The following is a 22399-nucleotide window of genomic DNA, read 5'->3' on the forward strand; positions in this document are numbered from 1 at the left end:
CATAGCAGAAAGCTCTTCCTTGGCACTATGCTTTGATAAAGTGATAGGATTGCCAGGGGAGGTGTGGCCAAAGCCAGTAATCATAATGTCATCCTCTTTATCATCAGCAGCCTTCACTGGAGTTGGTGGTTTATCATTAGCTTTATCTGGACTTGACGGGTTATCAGCAGCTTTAGCTGGACTTGACGGTTTATCATCAGTTCGGACCTGACTTGTCGGTTCATCAGCATGGCCCGTTGTATCAACTTCTCCTTGTTCAAAAAGAAGTCATGATCTTGTGGTGGCGGATCATCAAGCATGGCATCAGCATTTGTTCCTTCTGGATCTGGAGTTTTTTCTGGTTCGATAGCTACGGTGTCGTCAGCCGGTTTATTTAACCGGGCCTTTTTGCTGGGTCTAGGCTTGGCACTGAAGAGAACAAACATAAAGGTCAATACGTCAGACAAATATAATATATCAAGGATAAAATTAAAAAACATAACTCACCCAGGAACTGTCTTGAGGGGTGGAAGTTGTGTGGCCGTTGACTCGCCAGAGGATGAATGAGGAGTTCCCTGATAATTCGAATCAGACGGATTAAGAGGCTGTCGGAAACAACCCACCTTGGGGCAAGAAGTATCAGGAATATAAGAGACCTCTGATCGACTTTTTCGGGCTGGAGTATTTGGTAAACCAGCGGAGGTAAATACCTGGCCATTGTGCCGGGTTGTGCGGCGAGCGTCGTGTTGCTGCTTCTTGAAAAGAAAGTGTGGGTCCAAGTGAGCTAGGGGATGAGAAAATCTTACTTTCTAGTTTGCTTGACGGATTTTCTGTGTGGGCAGAGGATCTGAATCAGAGGAAAGGATAATTACGTCTACATCATCAGCATGGCTACCTTCAGCATCATCCTGATAATAGTCATTGTCAATGAGGTGTATGAAAAACGAACCAAGAGAGTCAAGTTCTACCTCTGAATCCGGATTATCCAGATCATCATCAGCATTTGGTTCAGAAGACTCTGTGGTTCTCTTCTTGGCAGGTTTTTTAGTAACCTTGGTCTTGGGGTGAGGTGTCTTGGCCGGTTTATCCTGTGGTTTCTTCTTCCAGAACGGATCATCGCGCTGTCAAAGATGAACAAAATTTTGTGAGAATATTTAAAAGGAGAAAGCTTAAACAAAAAGTTATGTGATTCTTACAGTTGGCAGTTTATTGGAAACGCAGAAAGGACTTAACCCGGTCTTGCTACAGACAGCCTCCGATTCGTTCAGTATTTTCTTGACAGCCTCAGTAACTTCAGCCTCTGTTAGCTGAATATCAATATGTCGTTGAGGATCTTTCAAACTCCCTTTGTACTCACACATTAAACCGGGGCGCCGACTTAAGGGTAGAATGCTCGAGGATATCCAGCAGCGAACAAGTCAACACCTGTTAAACCGTTCGCCATAAAGGCTCTGAGCTTTGAGAGTTGTGGTGCGTAGTTGGACCGTTCCTTGGCAGTCAGCCTTTGAGGAAACGGATGTGTGTTGCTAAGCCGGTGAGAACGATAACCCGGTAGGGGATTTTCATCAGATGGAGAAGTATCTCGGCAATAAAACCAAGTCTGATTCTAGTCCTTGGGGTGACTATGAAGCTTGGTGTGAGGGAAGCTGCATTTTTCCTCTTTTGGATCGTCATTCCACCAAGTTCAGTGTTGGGTCCGTCTGTAAACTCTGAACGACGGTTCAAATAGAAGAAATCCCTAAACAGTTCAACTATGGGTTCCTCTTGAAGATAAGCCTCGCAAAATACATGGAAATTGCACACATTGGATACAGAGTTTGGTCCAATGTCCTGAGGATGGAGTAGGAAGCTAGCAAGTACATCTCGGAAATTTTTTGATCCAGGAGGGCTAAAACCTCGACCCAGGTGGTCAGCAAACACGACTACTTCTCCATCTTTGGGCTCAGGAGGATTTTCTGGACCATGGGCCCTCCAGTGGATAACTTCTTTCTTTACTAAAGCGCCAGTTGCGACGCAGCCCTCTAGTTGCTCTTCCGTAACCCGGGAAGGGACCCAGTTACAAGCCTAAAATAGTTTGGCCATTGCAATGAAAAGCTGGGAAAAGACAAATGCCAGTTTAAGATTTATGACGGGCAAGCATAAAGCGACGCAAGATCAGAAGCAGAAATAGAGGCATATACACATTTTGAACCGGAGTCTGATATTGTTAAACCGGAGTCTGACATTGGAGGCGGTTTAAGAGGGGACTAATGGTACCTGCCGGATTATCATTTTCTAAAAAGTTAAACCGCCTACACTGGTATGGAAGGTAGAGATCTAAAATGTCTAAGTGAGGGAAAAACAAGTTTCACAGATTGATATGGTAATTTCAGATCTGCAGCGTATCAGTAAATCGAAATGTATTCAGACCTAAAATACAGGTGCTTAAGCAGTTTATCAGATCCAGATGAGTTTTTTCTACACAAAGCAGATGATCTAAGCATGAAAAAGGGGATTATAACTGCAACTGTTTAAGAAAATAGCAGATCTGAGGTTGCTATTTACGCTATGAAGAAGAACAGGGAAGAACAGCTTCAAGCTTTGATGAACACCAAAACCCTAACGATGGATCTAGGAGAAAGAAAAGGGAAACTTACTAATGTTGATGGGACAGCGGAGGAGCGCCGCCTTTTTCTAGTACGTTCAGGTTGATGCAGCGGCTAGAGTTGAGGATGAAGGCGGAGCTTGACGACGGCGGCCGCGCGTGAGGGTCAGAACTGTGCAAGGAGGAAGAGGAAGCAAAGAGGCACGGGGGCAAAATGAAAAGGACCCCATGGTCTTATTTACAAAGCGAAGGGATAAGTGACAGGCGCGAAAATCGAGGAGCCCGAAGGTTGGATATGTGACAGAGCTGTTGCCTCGATTGTCGGAGGCTCATTAATGAAGGTGAGATATAAACAATCTTTAATAACAGGTGACGTCATGGCGATTTAGCATGATCCTGGAAGATGACATCATGGCGGTTTACAAGATTTACGCGAAGGTGCTAAAGGAGGAATTTTCCTAAGTGTTGAAGATTGACATGAACCAGTCCAAATCAATCTAGGGCCTAATGTTGGGGATATTACTACTGGTGTAAACCAGCCAGGAGAGGCCGGGTTATCCCCATAATGAGTTATTTATGTTTGAAGCCCATGAAGACAAGGAGTGTGGCGCTTTACGAAGGCCCAGGGCCCAAAGGCGGATTAGGGCTTGTAGATATGAACCGCCATATGACATGTAACTTGTATTGTAAGTTAAGAAAGAGTAGAAACCGAGCCGGACACGTTTATGAGCCGGCCTCGGGATTCTGTAAACCGACGGGCGTCAGCCTATGTATATAAAGGGACGATCCGGCGGCGGTTTAGGGACAACAAACAACAACTCGAGAGCCAGCATAGCGGATTCGCTCCCTGGTCATCGAAACCCTAGCAATTCCACAACAACTGGATTAGGCCTTTACCTTCATAGCAAGGGGCCGAACCAGTATAAACCTTCTTGCGTCCTTTGTCCGCTTTAACCCGTTTAAGCTAACCCGTCGCGATGGATCCACGACTAAGTCCTTTCACTAGGACATCTGCCGTGACAATACCACGACAGTTCCCTTTCTGTCACTGGGATCAAGCACCATAAGATTGAACACACTACCGGGCACTGAGGGAGTCCTGGATTAGGGGGTCCTCGGATAGCCGGACTGTTGGACTATGAAGATGCAAGATTGAAGACTTTGTACCGTTTCCGGATGGGACTCTCCTTGGCATGGAAGGCAAGCTTGGCAATACGGATATGTAGATCTCCTCCCTTGTAACCGACTCTGTGTAACCCTAGCCCCCTCCGGTGTCTATATAAACCGGAGGGTTTAGTCCGTAGGACGACAACAATCATACCATTGGCTAGGTTCTAGGGTTTAGCCTCTACGATCTCGTGGTAGATCAAGTCTTGTAATACTCATATCATCAAGATCAATCAAGCAGGAAGTAGGGTATTAGCTCCATCGAGAGGGCCCGAACCTGGGTAAACATCGTGTCCCTCGCCTCCTATTACCATCCGCCTTAGACGCACAGTTCGGGACCCCCTACCCGAGATCCGCCGGTTTTGACACCGACATTGGTGCTTTCATTGAGAGTTCCACTGTGTCGTCATCATAAGCCTTGATGGCTCGTCTTGTTGTCAAGGACAACATCACTTCTGGGGTAGCCCTGGCTGTAGGCCAAACTCTCCGATTAGGCGACTTCATCATGACCGCCCGTTCGACCGTTGCGCCGACGATGACCACTCGGGTCATCAAAAACCGCCTCCGCATCGGCTCGGGACTCGCCGAGCAGATGGATCCAATGGAGCTCTCCTCCTTGAATGAGCTCTCGGATCACATCGCCACTTTGGGAGTCGCTACGGACTATGATCGGATTGGGCTTAAACCCGACCAATGGTAGATTAACTCTCCGCCGGTTACCCATCAGATAGCGGCGGTGGAGGAGCAACTTAGCAATTCTTCCTCCATCTTGAGGACGAACTATGTCCAGATTCCTGAGCTCTCCGAGCCGGATACCTTTCTACGGGAGGACATGGCCCAAGCCTTGAACCTAGAATCAGACAGCGGGCCAGACCTAGTGGGCAACATCCCGGAGCCCGAGCTTCCAAGATCGGAAACTCCTCCGCCACTGGGTCTCCGATCGGGTCAGGGTTCGGACCTAAATCTACCCACCCAGATATAAGTGATCTTTCCCACATTAGACAAGAGCCCCAAGAGACAGTACACCACTATTGGGCCAGATTCCTCCTTGTAATGAGCAAGGTTGAGGACTGTCGCGAGGAAGACGCAATTTCATTCTTTTGCAAAAATTGCACGGACATGGGTATCCTCAACGCCATAAGTCGCCGTGACATAGCACACTTCGCTGACTTGACGGCCATAGTACGGAAGTACTGTGCGATGGAAAGCGTCTGGAAAACCCAGACAAAATTTTGGGATCCTCCGGCTCTGACAAAACCCCCAGTCCGAACTAAAAGGGTGCACTCTCGTAAGTCACCCGATCCAATTACAAAGAAGCAAAAGCCCACTACAGGGCGTGGAACCGTATTGGAAGGATGGCTTAATGGGCCATGCAAAATCCACAGTACAGCGGATACCATGCCAACACACAGCCTTAGAGCATGTTGGGTACTCCGGCAGGTGGCCAAGAGCGGTGAGGATCTCCTCATCAACAATACCGCAGAGCACCATCCCGTGGAGAACAACAATATAGTATTGACAGTCTTCAAGACCTTCACCTCAAATAATAGGCGTAAGCGAGCACTCCGCAGCCTTGCCGAAGTCTGCCACGTGGCATCAATAAATCCATGGAGAGATACGGCTATCACCTTCAATGTCAGTGACGAACCTAAATTCCGAACAGCCCGAGCACCAGCTGCCTTGGTCCTTAGTCCAATTGCAGACGACTTCCGGCTTACTAAAGTGCTCATGGACGGCGGCAGCGGATTAAACCTCACCTATGAGGAGACTCTTCGAAAAATGGAAATAGACAGAAGCCATATTGAGCAAAGCGGCACGACCTTCAGAGGAATCATCCCTAGTCGGGAGGCACGATGTGCTGGGAAAATCACACTAGATCTGGTATTCGGCACGCCGGAGAATTATAGGTCCGAAGAAATCACATTCCAAGTGGGCCCGTTCAATAGCGGATACCACACCCTTCTAGGGCGGGAGGCATTCACGATCTTCCAAGCTATACCCCATTATGGGTACATGAAGCTCAAAATGCCCGGGCCCAATGGAATCATCACTCTAACTAGTGATCCGGACATAACACTCCACGCCGAAAATAAAACAGCCGCACTAGCCCACAAGGCGTTATTCGAAGCCCTCGCGGCCGAGGAATTAACTGCGCTGCGCTCCATAGTGGACAGGGACGACGTGATACTTGACAAAAGATCCAAGTCCACCTCTTTTAAACCAGTGGATGAAATAGTCAAATTCCAAGTCCATCCAACGGACCCTAGAAAAACAGCATCCATCGGGGCACAGTTAAACCCCACAGTAGACGCTGCGCTACGGGAGTTCTTGCGCATGAATTGGGACATCTTTGCCTGGCATCCTTCAGACATGCCAGGAATCCCACGCAGGCTGGCCGAGCATAGCCTTAACATCCTAAAGGGATTCAAGCCGGTCAAGCAAACTCTTCGGCGCTTCTCTGAGCCTAAGCGACAAGCCATGGGAGAGGAGCTGCCAAGTTACTGGAGGCCGGATTCATTCGAGAAATAAAACATCCGAACTGGCTAGCAAACCTGGTGATGGTACCATAGAAGGACAAATCATGGCGCCTATGCGTCGACTTCAAGGACCTTAATAAGGCTTGCCCAAAGGATCCCTTCCCCCTCCCTCGCATCGATCAAATTATCGATGCTACCGCAGGACATGACTCATTGTGTTTCCTCGACGCATACTCCGGATACCATCAAATTAAGATGGCAGAGTCCGATGAAGCCGCAATGGCATTTATCACTCCATACGGCCCCTTCTGTTTTAACACCATGCCTTTCGGGCTCAAAAACGCTGGTGCAACCTATCAACGCATGATTCAGACATGCTTGGAGACACAGATTGGCAAAACAATGGAGGCATACATAGACGATGTGGTCATTAAAACCAGACACGTCGAATCCTTAATAGACGACTTGAGGCTCACGTTCGACAATCCCCGAACATACGACATTAAGCTCAATCCGGAAAAATGTGTCTTCGGCGTGCCCGCCGGAAAGCTCTTAGGCTTCATCGTCTCCAACAGAGGAATCGAAGCAAATCTGGCTAAAATCTGAGCTCTGTCACAGTTGGCCATCCCAACAGACCTCAAGCAAATCCAGAAACTAACTGGATGTGTGGCTACCTTAAGCCGCTTCATCTCCCGATTAGGAGAAAAGGCACTGCCTCCTTATCGCCTTCTTCGACGCACCGAACACTTCGAGTGGACGGATGCGGCCACGGCCGGATTAGAGGAAATAAAAGCCATTTTGGCCACAAACCCAATCTTGGCCGCACCTAACGTCGGCGAACCAATGCTGCTATATATAGCAGCAACGCACCAAGTTGTAAGCGCAGTGCTCGTCGTCGAACGAGAGATGGACGGACATAAGTTCCCGCTTCAAAAGCCGGTATACTATGTATCCACTGTCCTCACTCCATGCAAATCACGGTACCCACATTATCAAAAGATAGCATACGCGGTCTTCATGGCATCCCAGAAACTACGACACTACTTTCAAGAGTGTTCAATTACGGTGGCCTCTGAAGTACCACTCAACGACATAATAAACAACTGCGAGGCCACGGGCCGGATTGCTAAATGGGCTATTGAGGTCCTCCCGTTCGACATAATATACAAACCACGGCGAGCCATTAAGTCACAAGTACTGGCTGATTTTGTCGCCGAATGGACAGAAGCCGAACTCCCTAAAGAGTACGGCGCGTACTCCAGTTGGATTATGCACTTTGACGGCTCTAAAATGCTGGCTAGTCTGGGGGCTGGCGTCGTCCTGACATCCCCCACCGGAGATACAGTCCAATACATACTCCAAATACTATACACAGACTCCAACAACGCAGCAGAATATGAGGCCCTGTTACATGGTCTCCGGATGGCAGTCTCCATGGGCATTCAACGCCTGGAGGTGCGTGGGGACTCGAACCTCGCAATATCTGAAATAAATGGAGACTTCGACGCCAAGGATCCAAAAATGGCGGCTTATCGCAACGCCATCGTCAAAATGTCAGCTCGGTTCGAGGGGCTTGAATTCCACCATGTGGCCCGGGAAAACAATCAGGCGGCGGATATCCTCGCCCGCATCGGCGCTAAGCGCGACCCTGTCCCACCTAATATCTTCTTGGAAAGGCTGTTTAAGCCATCCGTGGTATGGGAAGGAGAGACCGGTAAGAATAGTCCGGATCCGGCTATAACACCAGATACCGAACACTATGACATAATCGGAGGCTCCGCCACCGAAATAACACCTTCCGCCCACGTGATAATGGATGTCATCGCCCCGTGGACAGAACCATTCCAGGCCTACCTAACTTGGCAGGAACTACCCGAGGACCCAAACGAGGCGCACTGCATTGTGCGGCGGTCTAAAGCGTACAAGGTCCACGAGGGAGAGCTTTATAGGAAAAGCGTTACCGGAGTCCTTCAAAGGTGCATCTCCGAAGAGGAAGGACGGAAACTTTTGGCAAAAATTCATGCTGGACTTGGCGGCCACCACGCTGCAGCCCGGGCCCTTGTACGCAAGGCCTTCTGTACAGGTTTCTACTGGCCGACGGCCCGAGCAGACGCACAGGACCTCGTTCAACGTTGCGTCGGTTGCCAGCTTTTTGCAAACGAAAGCCATATGCCGCCTACCGCTCTCCAAACAATCCCCATCACTTGGCCCTTTGTGGTTTGGGGGCTTGATATGGTCGGACCCCTTAATGGGGGAAGCCATAAGAAAAAATACCTATTGGTCATGGTGGGCAAATTCACCAAATGGGTAGAAGCCAAACCAGTTAAAACGGCCGAATCCGGACCAGTGATAGACTTCATGTCCGGGGTTGTACACCGTTATGGCATCCCCCACAGCATCATCACCGATAACGGCTCGAACTTTACAGCCGACGAGGTAAAACTTTGGTGCAGCAACATGGGCATCAAGCTCGATTATGCTTCTGTATATCACCCGCAAACTAACGGTCAAGTCGAGCGAGCAAATGGTCTTATCATGAGCGGCATTAAACCCAGATTAGTGCGATCCTTGAAGGAATCCGGTACGCACTGGGTAGAGGAGCTCGACTCTGTACTATGGGGGCTGCGGACCACGCCGAATCGCACTACCGGATACACACCTTTTTTATGGTGTATGGCGTACAGGCGGTACTGCCCTGCGACATAATTCATGACTCACCTCGAGTGCGCATGTATGAAGAGAAAGAAGCCGAGCTTGATCGGCAGGACAGTTTGGACGCCCTGGAGGAGGAGCGTGACGTGGCAAAAGCCCGTTCCGCATTCTATCAGCAATAGGCTCGAAGGTATCAAAGCAGAGAAGTACAGGCCAAAACTTATGACGTTGGCGAACTCGTTCTACGCCTACGGGAGAAGAAAAAGAACAAGCTCAAGCCCAAATGGGAAGGTCCTTTCGTTATTGACCAAGTTCTAACCGGTGGAGCGTACCGTCTGCGGGATGCATCGGACAATCGACTCGAGCCAAACCCATGGAACACAGCCAGACTCCGAAGGTTCTACGCCTAGTGCCGGACTCGGTGTTCGTCTCCTTACCTCTGTCAATTTTTTATATATTCGTTATCTGTCTTTTCTTTCTTTCTCTCTTTCTTCCCCTTTCTTTTTTTTCTTTAAGGCCTTCAAAGGCTAAAATGTGTCTTGACTACACAACCTTGAAGCACTAGCTGCACTCATGATACCTGGGGGCTTCTTATACAGAAGCTTAATATAGCAACGTTTCGGGCTCTAGGCCCCACACATGTGTTACTTGTCACATGTACCTTTTTTCGCCACTACATGCATCGATATGACTTCAGTTTTGGCCAAGCTGGGTTGCCTGGCTCTTGTGTTTATGCCCTACGTTCCCGTTAATTCGGCTAGGGCATAAGGGGAGCACCTCTGCGATTGTTACTACCGGGTCAGCCGGATGTGTACCTCACACTGGGTGAAGCCGGAAGCTAGCGTTCTTAAGGGAGTATTCAGTCGGTGAATAAAAGTCGATTTCTATTTATTGTACTACATGCCCCCAGAAGTTTATATCATGCATCTCTTTTCGTAGTCCAGACATGCACATTAATGCATGCGTACCCAGGGAAAGGAACCCTTAACGGAACTATTCTCCCTGGAAGATGTTTCTTACTATCCATGTAATATAACATAGCTAGTTGGGTACTTGTCTGTTCAAGCACTTATGACCCCTACGCCTAGTTTCCACGCATATTCCGGTTTTTACATAACTGAGCGGGTATTCGGATACACTCTGGACTGTCGGGTCTGGAGGTTGAAGCGAAAGGGCCCGCCATGACAAATGATTTACAATCCGGCTAGGTACAATGTATGTCACTTGAAGTACACAGTCACTTAGACTGACTAAATTCTTCTTCTATACCATCCAACAGGCTGTCTAGCCTACAGTCCTGTTGAGAATACTTTGCGGCTAATTATACCTGGTCACAAACCAAACTGACGGGGATCTCTTTCCCGTCAGGCCCCACAGGTCCGACCTCGGCCATATGGTTCGGGTCAGCCTTGGTATATCGCGTCTTCACCATGGCCCAGGATTCCCTTGCACCTTGTCGGCAGGCTGATATCTTCCATAATCGGAAGCGCCGCCGCGCTCCCTTGATCTTTTCTACAAGCTCTCTCATGCCTCCTGGCAGGGAGGCGGATGGCCACAAGGCTTAGGCAACGCCCTGCATCACCTGTGGTACTTGTTCGTGCAGTTGTGAGAGCTCTGGCAGAAGATCGCCTGTAGACCCGGGCATCTCCTCCGCGGGACGACCCATCAGCATACCTAGAGATATAACTCTGTCAGCCGGTTTCTTCGCCGAACTCTTTAAAAGTTCATTCAAGCACTTACTGAAAATGCCGCGTCGAAGCCTCTTATTATCCTTTACGGAGTCAGCAAGCTGGGCTCGAACATCTTTAAGCTCAGCGCCCAACCGGGTATTGGCGTCTTGGAGATCGTTTATCTCCCGCCTAACCCGTGTAAGCACGCGCTCGCCAGCCTTTAGCTGTCGGTTAGCATGTTGCTCATCCCCTCGCACGACCTCCGGATTCACTCCAGAGTCATCTGCAGAATCTATTGTTAGATTTGCACGCATGCCGCATACTACCTGATACACGACATTCTTTGCAATGAAAACAAGTGTTACCTGATGGGGCCTTTTCAGACTCCTTCATTGCGGCAACTGCGGCCTGAAGCTGGGCTTTGCACTCCTCCAGCTCTAGAGACAACTGGGTATTCTTCTCCATAAGAACCTATGCAAACAATGATCCTTAAATTAGTTGTGCCAACTGTTTCAAGTCTCAAGGGCTACTGATATACATAATTATTAGATTTCCTTACCCGTATATCCTTTACATACTGGTCAGTGGCTCTGGCAAGACCATTTTGAGCAGCTCGGATGTACGTGTCTCCTGAGTTGAAGGCATCGAACGCCTCTTGGGAGAAACAAGCGTCACGGAGTACGGCCCGGCGACGCCTGTGATTCATGGCGCTCTCCACTTCGGAATTTGTAGTGGATAGCCTATCCGCATCCTCTGTAGGAGGAACATCCGGCATTCGCCCCATGTTAGCATCCGCCTCTATGTCCGGCTCTGGAGCCCGACTGGTGGAGGCGTGACCGACAACCTCTCCGGATATAGTCCGGCGAGCGTTTTTCCTACTAGGAAACATGGGTGTTATTATGTTTTAAAATACGACCACCACGGAGCGGGGTTCTCTTTCATACCTCTAAGACGGCGTCTCAGTCCTGACCGCCTTCCTTTTAAGCCTACCCGGCTTCGTGCCCCTTGTTGGTGAGTCACTGCGGGTTCGGCATGGCGTCCCGAGGGCCTTCCCTGTAAAACATCATATGTGTGCGGTATGTGAAGTGCAGAAAAAGGGATCCTTCTTGGAAGTTAGGACTCCGGTTTTACTTACATGCGATGCAGGGAGTAGTCCCAGATAATCGGCTATGATGGCCACCATGGCACCGTCGCGGCTTAATTGATAGAACTTCCTATCAATAAGCTGCACAACTGTGTCCGGATCTTTTTCAAGTCCGGGGTCGAGGGCCCGGTCAGGGTCCTCCGGTTGTGGAGGCGGGCTGTGGACCTCCCTTACAACTTTTCGCAGTTCCTGCTATGAAACAGCTGTTGGGGAACGTAGTAATTTCAAAAAAATTCCTACGCACACGCAAGATCATGGTGATGCATAGCAAACGAGGGGGAGAGTGTTGTCCACGTACCCTCGTAGACCGACAGCGGAAGCGTTATCACAACGCGGTTGATGTAGTCGTACGTCTTCACGATCTGACCGATCAAGTACCGAACGTACGGCACCTCCAAGTTCTACACACGCTCAGCTCGATGACGTCCCTCGAACTCCGATCCAGCCGAGTGTTGAGGGAGAGTTTCGTCAGCACGACGGCGTGGTGACGATGATGATGTTCCACCGACGCAGGGCTTCGCCTAAGCTCCGCGACGGTATTATCGAGGTGTAATCTGGTGGAGGGGGGCACCGCACACGGCTAAAATATCGTATATCAAGTGTGTATAGAGATGCCCCCTGCCCCCGTATATAAAGGAGCAAGGGGGAGGCCGGCTGCCTATGGGCGCGCCAAGGAGAGGGGGGGAGTCCTCCTCCTAGTAGGAGTAGGACTCCCCTTTCCTAGTCCTACTAGGAAAAGAAGGGGGGAAGGAAAGAGAGGGAGAGGGAGAGGGAAAGGGGGCTGCGCCCCCCTCTCCTAGTCCAACTAGGACTCCTCCTGGGAGGGGGCACACCACCTCCTGGCTGCTGCCCTCTCTCTCCCCTCAAGGCCCACTAAGGCCCAATACTTCCCGGGGGGTTCCGGTAACCCTCCGGCACTCCGGTTTAATCCGAAACTTCTCCGGAACACTTCCGGTGCCGAATATAGTCGTCCAATATATCAATCTTTACATCTCGACCATTTCGAGACTCCTCGTCATGTCCGTGATCACATCCGGGACTCCGAACAACCTTCGGTACATCAAAACATATAAACTCATAATAAAACTGTCATCGTAACTTTAAGCGTGCGGACCCTTTGGGTTCGAGAACTATGTAGACATGACCGAGACTCCTCTTCGGTCAATAACCAATAGCGGGACCTGGATGCCCATATTGGCTCCCACATATTCTATGAAGATCTTTATCGGTCAGACCGCATAACAACATACGTTGTTCCCTTTGTCATCGGTATGTTACTTGCCCGAGATTCGATCGTCGGTATCTCGATACCTAGTTCAATCTCGTTGCCGGCAAGTCTCTTTACTCGTTCTGTAATACATCATCCCGCAACTAACTCATTAGTCACAATGCTTGCAAGGCTTATAGTGATGTGCATTACCGAGTGGGCCCAGAGATACCTCTCCGACAATCGGAGTGACAAATCCTAATCTTGAAATACGCCAACCCAACAAGTACCTTTGGAGACTCCTGTAGAGCACCTTTATAATCACCCAGTTACGTTATGACGTTTGGTAGCACACAAAGTGTTCCTCCGGTAAACGGGAGTTGCATAATCTCATAGTCATAGGAACATGTATAAGTCATGAAGAAAGCAATAGCAACATACTAAACGATCGGGTGCTAAGCTAACGTAATGGGTCATGTCAATCACGTCATTCTCCTAATGAGGTGATCCCGTTAATCAAATGACAACTCATGTCTATGGCTAGGAAACATAACCATCTTTGATTAACGAGCTAGTCAAGCAGAGGCATACTAGTGATACTCTGTTTGTCTATGTATTCACACATGTATTATGTTTCCGGTTAATACAATTCTAGCATGAATAATAAACATTTATCATGATATAAGGAAATATATAATACTTTATTATTGCCTCTAGGGCATATTTCCTTCAGTCTCCCACTTGCACTAGAGTCAATAATCTAGATTACATAGTAATGATTCTTACACCCATGGAGTCTTGGTGCTGATCATGTTTTGCTCGTGGAAGAGGCTTAGTCAACGGATCTGCTACATTCAGATCCGTATGTATCTTGCAAATTTCTATGTCTCCCACCTGGACTAAATCCCGGATGGAATTGAAGCGTCTTCTGATGTGCTTGGTTCTCTTGTGAAATCTGGATTCCTTTGCTAAGGCAATTGCACCAGTATTATCACAAAAGATTTTCATTGGTCCCGATGTACTAGGTATGACACCTAGATCGGATATGAACTCCTTCATCCAGACTCCTTCATTCGCTGCTTCCGAAGCAGCTATGTATTCCGCTTCACACGTAGATCCCGCCACGACACTTTGCTTGGAACTGCACCAACTGACAGCTCCACCGTTCAATGTAAATACGTATCCGGTTTGCGATTTCGAATCATCCGGATCAGTGTCAAAGCTTGCATCAACGTAACCCCTTACGATGAGCTCTTTGTCACCTCCATATACGAGAAACATATCCTTAGTCCTTTTCAGGTATTTCAGGATGTTCTTGACCGCTGTCCAGTGATCCACTCCTGGATTACTTTGGTACCTCCCTGCTAAACTTATAGCTAGGGACACATCAGGTCTGGTACACAGCATTGCATACATGATAGAGCCTATGGCTGAAGCATAGGGAACATCTTTCATTTTCTCTCTATCTTCTGCAGTGGTCGGGCATTGAGTCTTACTCAATCTCACACCTTGTAGTACAGGCAAGAACCCTTTCTTTGCTTGATCCATTTTGAACTTCTTCAAAACTTCGTCAAGGTATGTGCTTTGTGAAAGTCCAATTAAGCGTCTTGATCTATCTCTATAGATCTTAATGCCTAATATATATGCAGCTTCACCGAGGTCTTCCATTGAAAAACTCTTATTCAATTATCCCTTTATGCTATCCAGAAATTCTATATCATTTCCAATTAGTAATATGTCATCCACATATAATATCAGAAATGCTATCGAGCTCCCACTCACTTTCTTGTAAATACAGGCTTCTCCAAAAGTCTGTATAAAACCAAATGCTTTGATGACACTATCAAAGCGTTTATTCCAACTCCGAGAGGCTTGCACCAGTCCATAAATGGATCGCTGGAGCTTGCACACTTTGTCAGCTCCCTTTGGATCGACAAAACCTTCCGGTTGCATCATATACAACTCTTCTTCCAGAAATCCATTCAGGAACGCAGTTTTGACATCCATTTGCCAAATTTCATTATCATAAAATGCGGCAATTGCTAACATGATTCGGACAGACTTAAGCATCGCTATGGGTGAGAAGGTCTCATCGTAGTCAATTCCTTGAACTTGTCGAAAACCTTTCGCAACAAGTCGAGCTTTATAGACAGTAACATTACCATCAGCGTCAGTCTTCTTCTTGAAGATCCATTTATTTTCAATGGCTTGCCGACCATCGGGCAAGTCAACCAAAGTCCATACTTTGTTCTCATACATGGATCCCATCTCGGATTTCATGGCTTCAAGCCATTTTGCGGAATCTGGGCTCACCATCGCTTCTTCATAGTTCGTAGGTTCGCCATGGTCTAGTAACATGACCTCCAGAACAGGATTACCGTACCACTCTGGTGCGGATATTGATCTAGTTGACCTACGAAGTTCAGTAATAACTTGATCTAAAGTTTCATGATCATTATCATTAACTTCCTCACTACTTGGTGTAGGTGTCGCAAAAACTGATTTCTGCGATGATCTACTTTCCAATAAGGGAGCAGGTACAGTTACCTCATCAAGTTCTACTTTCCTCCCACTCACATCTTTCGAGAGAAACTCCTTCTCTAGAAAGGATCCATTTCTAGCAACAAATATCTTGCCTTCGGATCTGTGATAGAAGGTGTACCCAACGGTCTCCTTTGGGTATCCTATGAAGACACATTTCTCCGATTTAGGCTCGAGCTTATCAGGTTGAAGTTTCTTCACATAAGCATCGCAACCCCAAACTTTAAGATACGACAACTTTGGTTTCTTGCCAAACCATAGTTCAAAAGGCGTCGTCTCAACGGATTTCGATGGTGTCCTATTTAGAGTGAATGCAGCTGTCTCTAAAGCATAACCCCAAAACGATAGCGGTAAATCAGTAAGAGACATCATAGTTCGCACCATATCTAATAAAGTACGATTACGACGTTCAGACACACCATTACGCTGTGGTGTTCCGGGTGGCGTGAGTTGCGAAACTATTCCGCATTGTTTCAAATGTAGACCAAACTCGTAACTCAAATATTCTCCTCCACGATCAGATCGTAGGAATTTTATTTTCTTGTTACGATGATTTTGAACTTCACTCTGAAATTCTTTAAACTTTTCAAATGTTTCAGACTTATGTTTCATTAAGTAGATATACCCATATCTGCTCAAATCTTCTGTGAAGGTGAGAAAATAACGATATCCGCCACGAGCTTCAATATTCATCGGACCACATACATCTGTATGTATGATTTCCAACAAATCTGTTGCTCTCTCCATAGTTCTGGAGAACGGTGTTTTGGTCATCTTGCCCATAAGGCACGGTTCGCAAGTACCAAGTGATTCAAAATCAAGTGATTCCAAAATTCCATCAGTATGGAGTTTCTTCAAGCGCTTTACACCGATATGACCCAAACGGCAGTGCCACAAATAAGTTGCACTGTCATTATTAACTCTGCATCTTTTGGCTTCAACATTATGAATATGTGTATCACTACTATCGAGATTCATTAAAAATAGACCACTCTTCAAGGGTGCATGACCATAAAAGATATTATTCATATAAATAGAACAACCATTATTCTCTGATTTAAATGAATAACCGTCTCGCATTAAACAAGATCCAGATATAATGTTCATGCTCAACGCTGGCACCAAATAACAATTATTTAGGTCTAAAACTAATCCCGAAGGTAGATGTAGAGGTAGCATGCCGACGGCGATCACATCGACTTTGGAACCATTTCCCACGCGCATCGTCACCTCGTCCTTAGCCAAACTTCGCTTAATCCGTAGCCCCTGTTTCGAGTTGCAAATATTAGCAATAGAACCAGTATCAAATACCCAGGTGCTACTGCGAGTATTAGTAAGGTACACATCAATAACATGTATATCACATATACCTTTGTTAACCTTGCCATCCTTCTTATCCGCCAAATACTTGGGGCAGTTCCGCTTCCAGTGGCCAGTCTGCTTACAGTAGAAGCACTCAGTTTCAGGCTTAGGTCCAGACTTGGATTTCTTCTCCTGAACAACAACTTGCTTGCTGTTCTTCTTGAAGTTCCCTTTCTTCTTCCCTTTGCCCTTTTTCTTGAAACTAGTGGTTTTACTGACCATCAACACTTGATGCTCCTTTTTGATTTCTACCTCCGCTGCCTTTAGCATTGCGAAGAGCTCGGGAATCGTCTTATCCATCCCTTGCATGTTATAGTTCATCACGAAGCTCTTGTAGCTTGGTGGCAGTGATTGAAGAATTCTGTCAATGACGCAATCATCCGAAAGTTGAACTCCCAGTTGAATCAAGTGATTATTATACCCAGACATTCTGAGTATATGCTCACTGACAGAACTATTCTCTTCCATCTTGCAGCTATAGAACTTATTGGAGACTTCATATCTCTCAATCCGGGCATTTGCTTGAAATATTAACTTCAACTCCTGGAACATCTCATATGCTCCATGACGTTCAAAACGTCGCTGAAGTCCCGGTTCTAAGCCGTAAAGCATGGCACACTGAACTATTGAGTAGTCATCAGCTTTGCTTTGCCAGACGTTCATAACTTCTGGCGTAGCTCTTGCAGGAGGCCTGGCACCTAGCGGTGCTTCTAGGACGTAATTCTTCTGTGCAGCAATGAGAATAATCCTCAAGTTACGGACCCAGTCCGTGTAATTGCTACCATCATCTTTCAACCTAGCTTTCTCAAGGAACGCATTAAAATTCAACGGAACAACAGCACGGGCCATATATCTACAATTAACATAGACAAGCAAGATACTATCAGGTACTAAGTTCATGATAAATTTAAGTTCAATTAATCATATTACTTAAGAACTCCCACTTAGATAGACATCTCTCTAATCATCTAAGTGATTACGTGATCCAAAGCAACTAAACCATGTCCGATTAACACGTGAGATGGAGTAGTTTCAATGGTGAACATCACTATGTTGATCATATCTACTATATGATTCACGCTCGACCTTTCGGTCTCTGTGTTCCGAGGCCATATCTGTACATATGCTAGGCTCGTCAAGTTTAACCTGAGTATTCCGCGTGTGCAACTGTTTTGCACCCGTTGTATTTGAACGTAGAGCCTATCACACCCGATTAACACGTGGTGTCTCAGCACGAAGAACTTTTGCAACGGTGCATACTCAGGGAGAACACTTTTATCTTGAAATTTTAGTGAGAGATCATCTTATAATGCTACCGTCAATCAAAGCAAGATAAGATGCATAAAGGATTAACATCACATGCAATCAATATAAGTGATATGATATGGCCATCATCATTTTGTGCTTGTGATCTCCATCTCCGAAGCACCGTGCTTGTGATCTCCATCTCCGAAGCACCGTCATGATCACCATCGTCACCGGCTCGACACCTTGATCTCCATCGTAGTATCGTTGTCGTCTCGCCAACTTATTGCTTTTACGACTATCGCTACCGCTTAGTGATAAAGTAAAACAATTACATGGCGATTGCATCTCATACAATAAAGCGACAACCATATGGCTCCTGCTAGTTGCCGATAACTCGGTTACAAAACATGATCATCTCATACAACACATTATATCACATCATGTCTTGACCATATCACATCACAACATGCCCTGCAAAAACAAGTTAGACGTCCTCTACTTTGTTGTTGCATATTTTACGTGGCTGCTACGGGCTTAGCAAGAACCGTTCTTACCTACGCATCAAAACCACAACGATAGTTTGTCAAGTTGGTGCTGTTTTAACCTTCGCAAGGACCGGGCGTAGCCACACTCGGTTCAACTAAAGTGAGAGAGACAGACACCCGCCAGTCACCTTTAAGCAACGAGTGCTCCGAACGGTGAAACCAGTCTCGCGTAAGCGTACGCGTAATGTCGGTCCGGGCCGCTTCATCTCACAATACCGCTGAACCAAAGTATGACATGCTGGTAAGCAGTATGACTTATATCACCCACAACTCACTTGTGTTCTACTCGTGCATAGCATCAACGCATAAAACCTGGCTCGGATGCCACTGTTGGGGAACGTAGTAATTTCAAAAAAATTCCTACGCACACGCAAGATCATCGTGATGCATAGCAAACGAGAGGGGAGAGTGTTGTCCACGTACCCTCGTAGACCGACAGCGGAAGCGTTATCACAACGCGGTTGATGTAGTCGTACGTCTTCACGATCTGACCGATCAAGTACCGAACGTACGGCACCTCCAAGTTCTACACACGTTCAGCTCGATGACGTCCCTCGAACTCCGATCCAGCCGAGTGTTGAGGGAGAGTTTCGTCAGCACGACGGCGTGGTGACGATGATGATGTTCCACCGACGCAGGGCTTCGCCTAAGCTCCGCGACGGTATTATCGAGGTGAAATCTGGTGGAGGGGGGCACCGCACACGGCTAAAATATCGTATATCAAGTGTGTATAGAGGTGCCCCCCTGCCCCCGTATATAAAGGAGCAAGGGGGAGGCCGGCTGCCTATGGGCGCGCCAAGGAGAGGGGGGGAGTCCTCCTCCTAGTAGGAGTAGGACTCCCCTTTCCTAGTCCTACTAGGAAAAGAAGGGGGAAGGAAAGAGAGGGAGAGGGAGAGGGAAAGGGGGCTGCGCCCCCCTCTCCTAGTCCAACTAGGACTCCTCCTGGGAGGGGGCGCACCACCTCCTGGCTGCTGCCCTGTCTCTCCCCTCAAGGCCCACTAAGGCCCAATACTTCCCCGGGGGGTTCCGGTAACCCTCCGGCACTCCGGTTTAATCCGAAACTTCTCCGGAACACTTCCGGTGTCCGAAAATAGTCGTCCAATATATCAATCTTTACGTCTCGACCATTTCGAGACTCCTCGTCATGTCCGTGATCACATCCGGGACTCCGAACAACCTTCGGTACATCAAAACATATAAACTCATAATAAAACTATCATCGTAACTTTAAGCGTGCGGACCCTTTGGGTTCGAGAACTATGTAGACATGACCGAGACACCTCTTCGGTCAATAACCAATAGCGGGACCTGGATGCCCATATTGGCTCCCACATATTCTACGAAGATCTTTATCGGTCAGACCGCATAACAACATACGTTGTTCCCTTTGTCATCGGTATGTTACTTGCCCGAGATTCGATCGTCGGTATCTCGATACCTATTTCAATCTCGTTGCCGGCAAGTCTCTTTACTCGTTCCGTAATACATCATCCCGCAACTAACTCATTAGTCACAATGCTTGCAAGGCTTATAGTGATGTGCATTACCGAGTGGGCCCAGAGATACCTCTCCGACAATCGGAGTGACAAATCCTAATCTTGAAATACGCCAACCCAACAAGTACCTTTGGAGACACCTGTAGAGCACCTTTATAATCACCCAGTTACGTTGTGACGTTTGGTAGCACACAAAGTGTTCCTCCGGTAAACGGGAGTTGCATAATCTCATAGTCATAGGAACATGTATAAGTCATGAAGAAAGCAATAGCAACATACTAAACGATCGGGTGCTAAGCTAACGTAATGGGTCATGTCAATCACGTCATTCTCCTAATGAGGTGATCCCGTTAATCAAATGACAACTCATGTCTATGGCTAGGAAACATAACCATCTTTGATTAACGAGCTAGTCAAGCAGAGGCATACTAGTGACACTCTGTTTGTCTATGTATTCACACATGTATTATGTTTCCGGTTAATACAATTCTAGCATGAATAATAAACATTTATCATGATATAAGGAAATATATAATACTTTATTATTGCCTCTAGGGCATATTTCCTTCAACAGCAAGGTAAATACTTATGACGAAGAATGCGGGAAGGTTGGGAGTAAAAAGTGGCAGCTCACCCAGCTTGGAGGGTTGTACTTGGAGAATCCATCCCGTGGCTTAATGCGGATGAACTCCTCTTCCTCTCCTTTGTATAAATCGGATAGGATTTTTGCTAGAGCAGCGACTGAGTCCGGTCCCTTACGACTGCAGTGGGTGGCATCGTCTTCTCCGTTGAAGTGCCACATGGGTTGCCCCCGATATTGAAGTGGATGTACCCCCCGCATTATACATATTGACATAACCTCAATTACTGTCAATCCTGACTGGGCCAGCGTCTGTATCCGACTCATCAGGTAAAGGACTTCCCCGTTATCTTCCTCCTAAGGGCTCCGAGGGTGCCAGCTGCGGCGTTTCTTCAAGGGAGTGTTGTCGAACTCAGGAAGGCCCATCCGAATAGGGTCCGGAAGGGGGACGTCCTCCATATAAAACCACTCCGAAGGCCAGTCCTCGGATGTCTTCTTCGGAGTACCGGACAGGTATCCAGTCCCGGCGATGCGCCATATTTCGGCTCCGCCCACTTGGTATATTGACCCCTCCTGTGTACGGCGTACGAGGCATAATAGCCTCTTCCATAGCTCGAAATGAGCTTCGTAGCCCAGAAACAGCTCGCAAAGGGCGACATAGCCAGCGATGTGTAATATGGAGGCGGGAGTAAAATTATGCAGCTGGAGGCCGTAGAACTCCAGGAGCCCGCGGAGGAACGGATGAATTGGAAATCCAAGCCCTCTTAATAAGTAAGGGACAAGGCATACCCGCTCCCCCATGGATGGGTTGGGAAAGCTCTCCGCTTGCTCCCCGCCATTATAGGTGGTGAGCCCGGCTCGAACGGGGACCATATACGCTGGAGGGAGAAATCCCTGGGTCTGTAACTCTACTAATTGGCTGTGGGGGACGGAACACTTCTTCCAATTGCTGGGCTTAGGGCTACGGGAGCGAGAGGAGGAGCTGCGATGGCTGGCCATGTTGGAATGGATTTTTTTCGGGCGCGCTCCGATGGATACTCGCTGTGGGAGGATGGTGTCATCTGGATCTGAGAATCCCCGTCTCTTTAATAGACGATTTACTCACATGGCTAGGGTGGCAAATGTAAAAATGCCCTGGCTTCTCGCATTCGCTCGACACGTGGAAGATAGCCATTATTAGGAGCGGAAGCCAAGGAGTGCAACATTTATGGGAAGCCGGACACTACTCAACAGGTACTCAGAATTTGGAGAAGAACCCGCCTTGCAATGCCGAAGACAATCTGCGCGCCGGACTCATCGCCATTGAAGTCTGGTTCGGGGGCTACTGAGGAAGTCCTAGATTAGGGGGTCCTCGGACAGCCGGACTATATATTTTAGCCGGACTGTTGGACTATGAAGATGCAAGATTGAAGACTTCATCCCGTGTCCGGATGGGACTCTCCTTGGCGTGGAAGGCAAGCTTGGCAATACGGATATGTAGATCTCCTCCCTTGTAACCGACTCTGTGTAACCCTAGCCCCCTCCGGTGTCTATATGAACCGGAGGGTTTAGTCTGTAGGACGACAACAATCATACCATGGGCTAGCTTCTAGTGTTTAGCCTCTACAATCTCGTGGTGGATAAACTCTTGTAATACTCATATCATGAAGATCAATCAAGCAGGAAGTAGGGTATTACCTCCATCGAGAGGGCCCGAACCTGGGTAAACATCGTGTCCCTCGCCTCCTGTTACCATCCGCCTTAGACG

The sequence above is a fragment of the Triticum aestivum genome, chromosome 2D, assembly GCF_018294505.1.
Source record: "Triticum aestivum cultivar Chinese Spring chromosome 2D, IWGSC CS RefSeq v2.1, whole genome shotgun sequence".
Lineage (NCBI taxonomy): Eukaryota > Viridiplantae > Streptophyta > Magnoliopsida > Poales > Poaceae > Triticum > Triticum aestivum.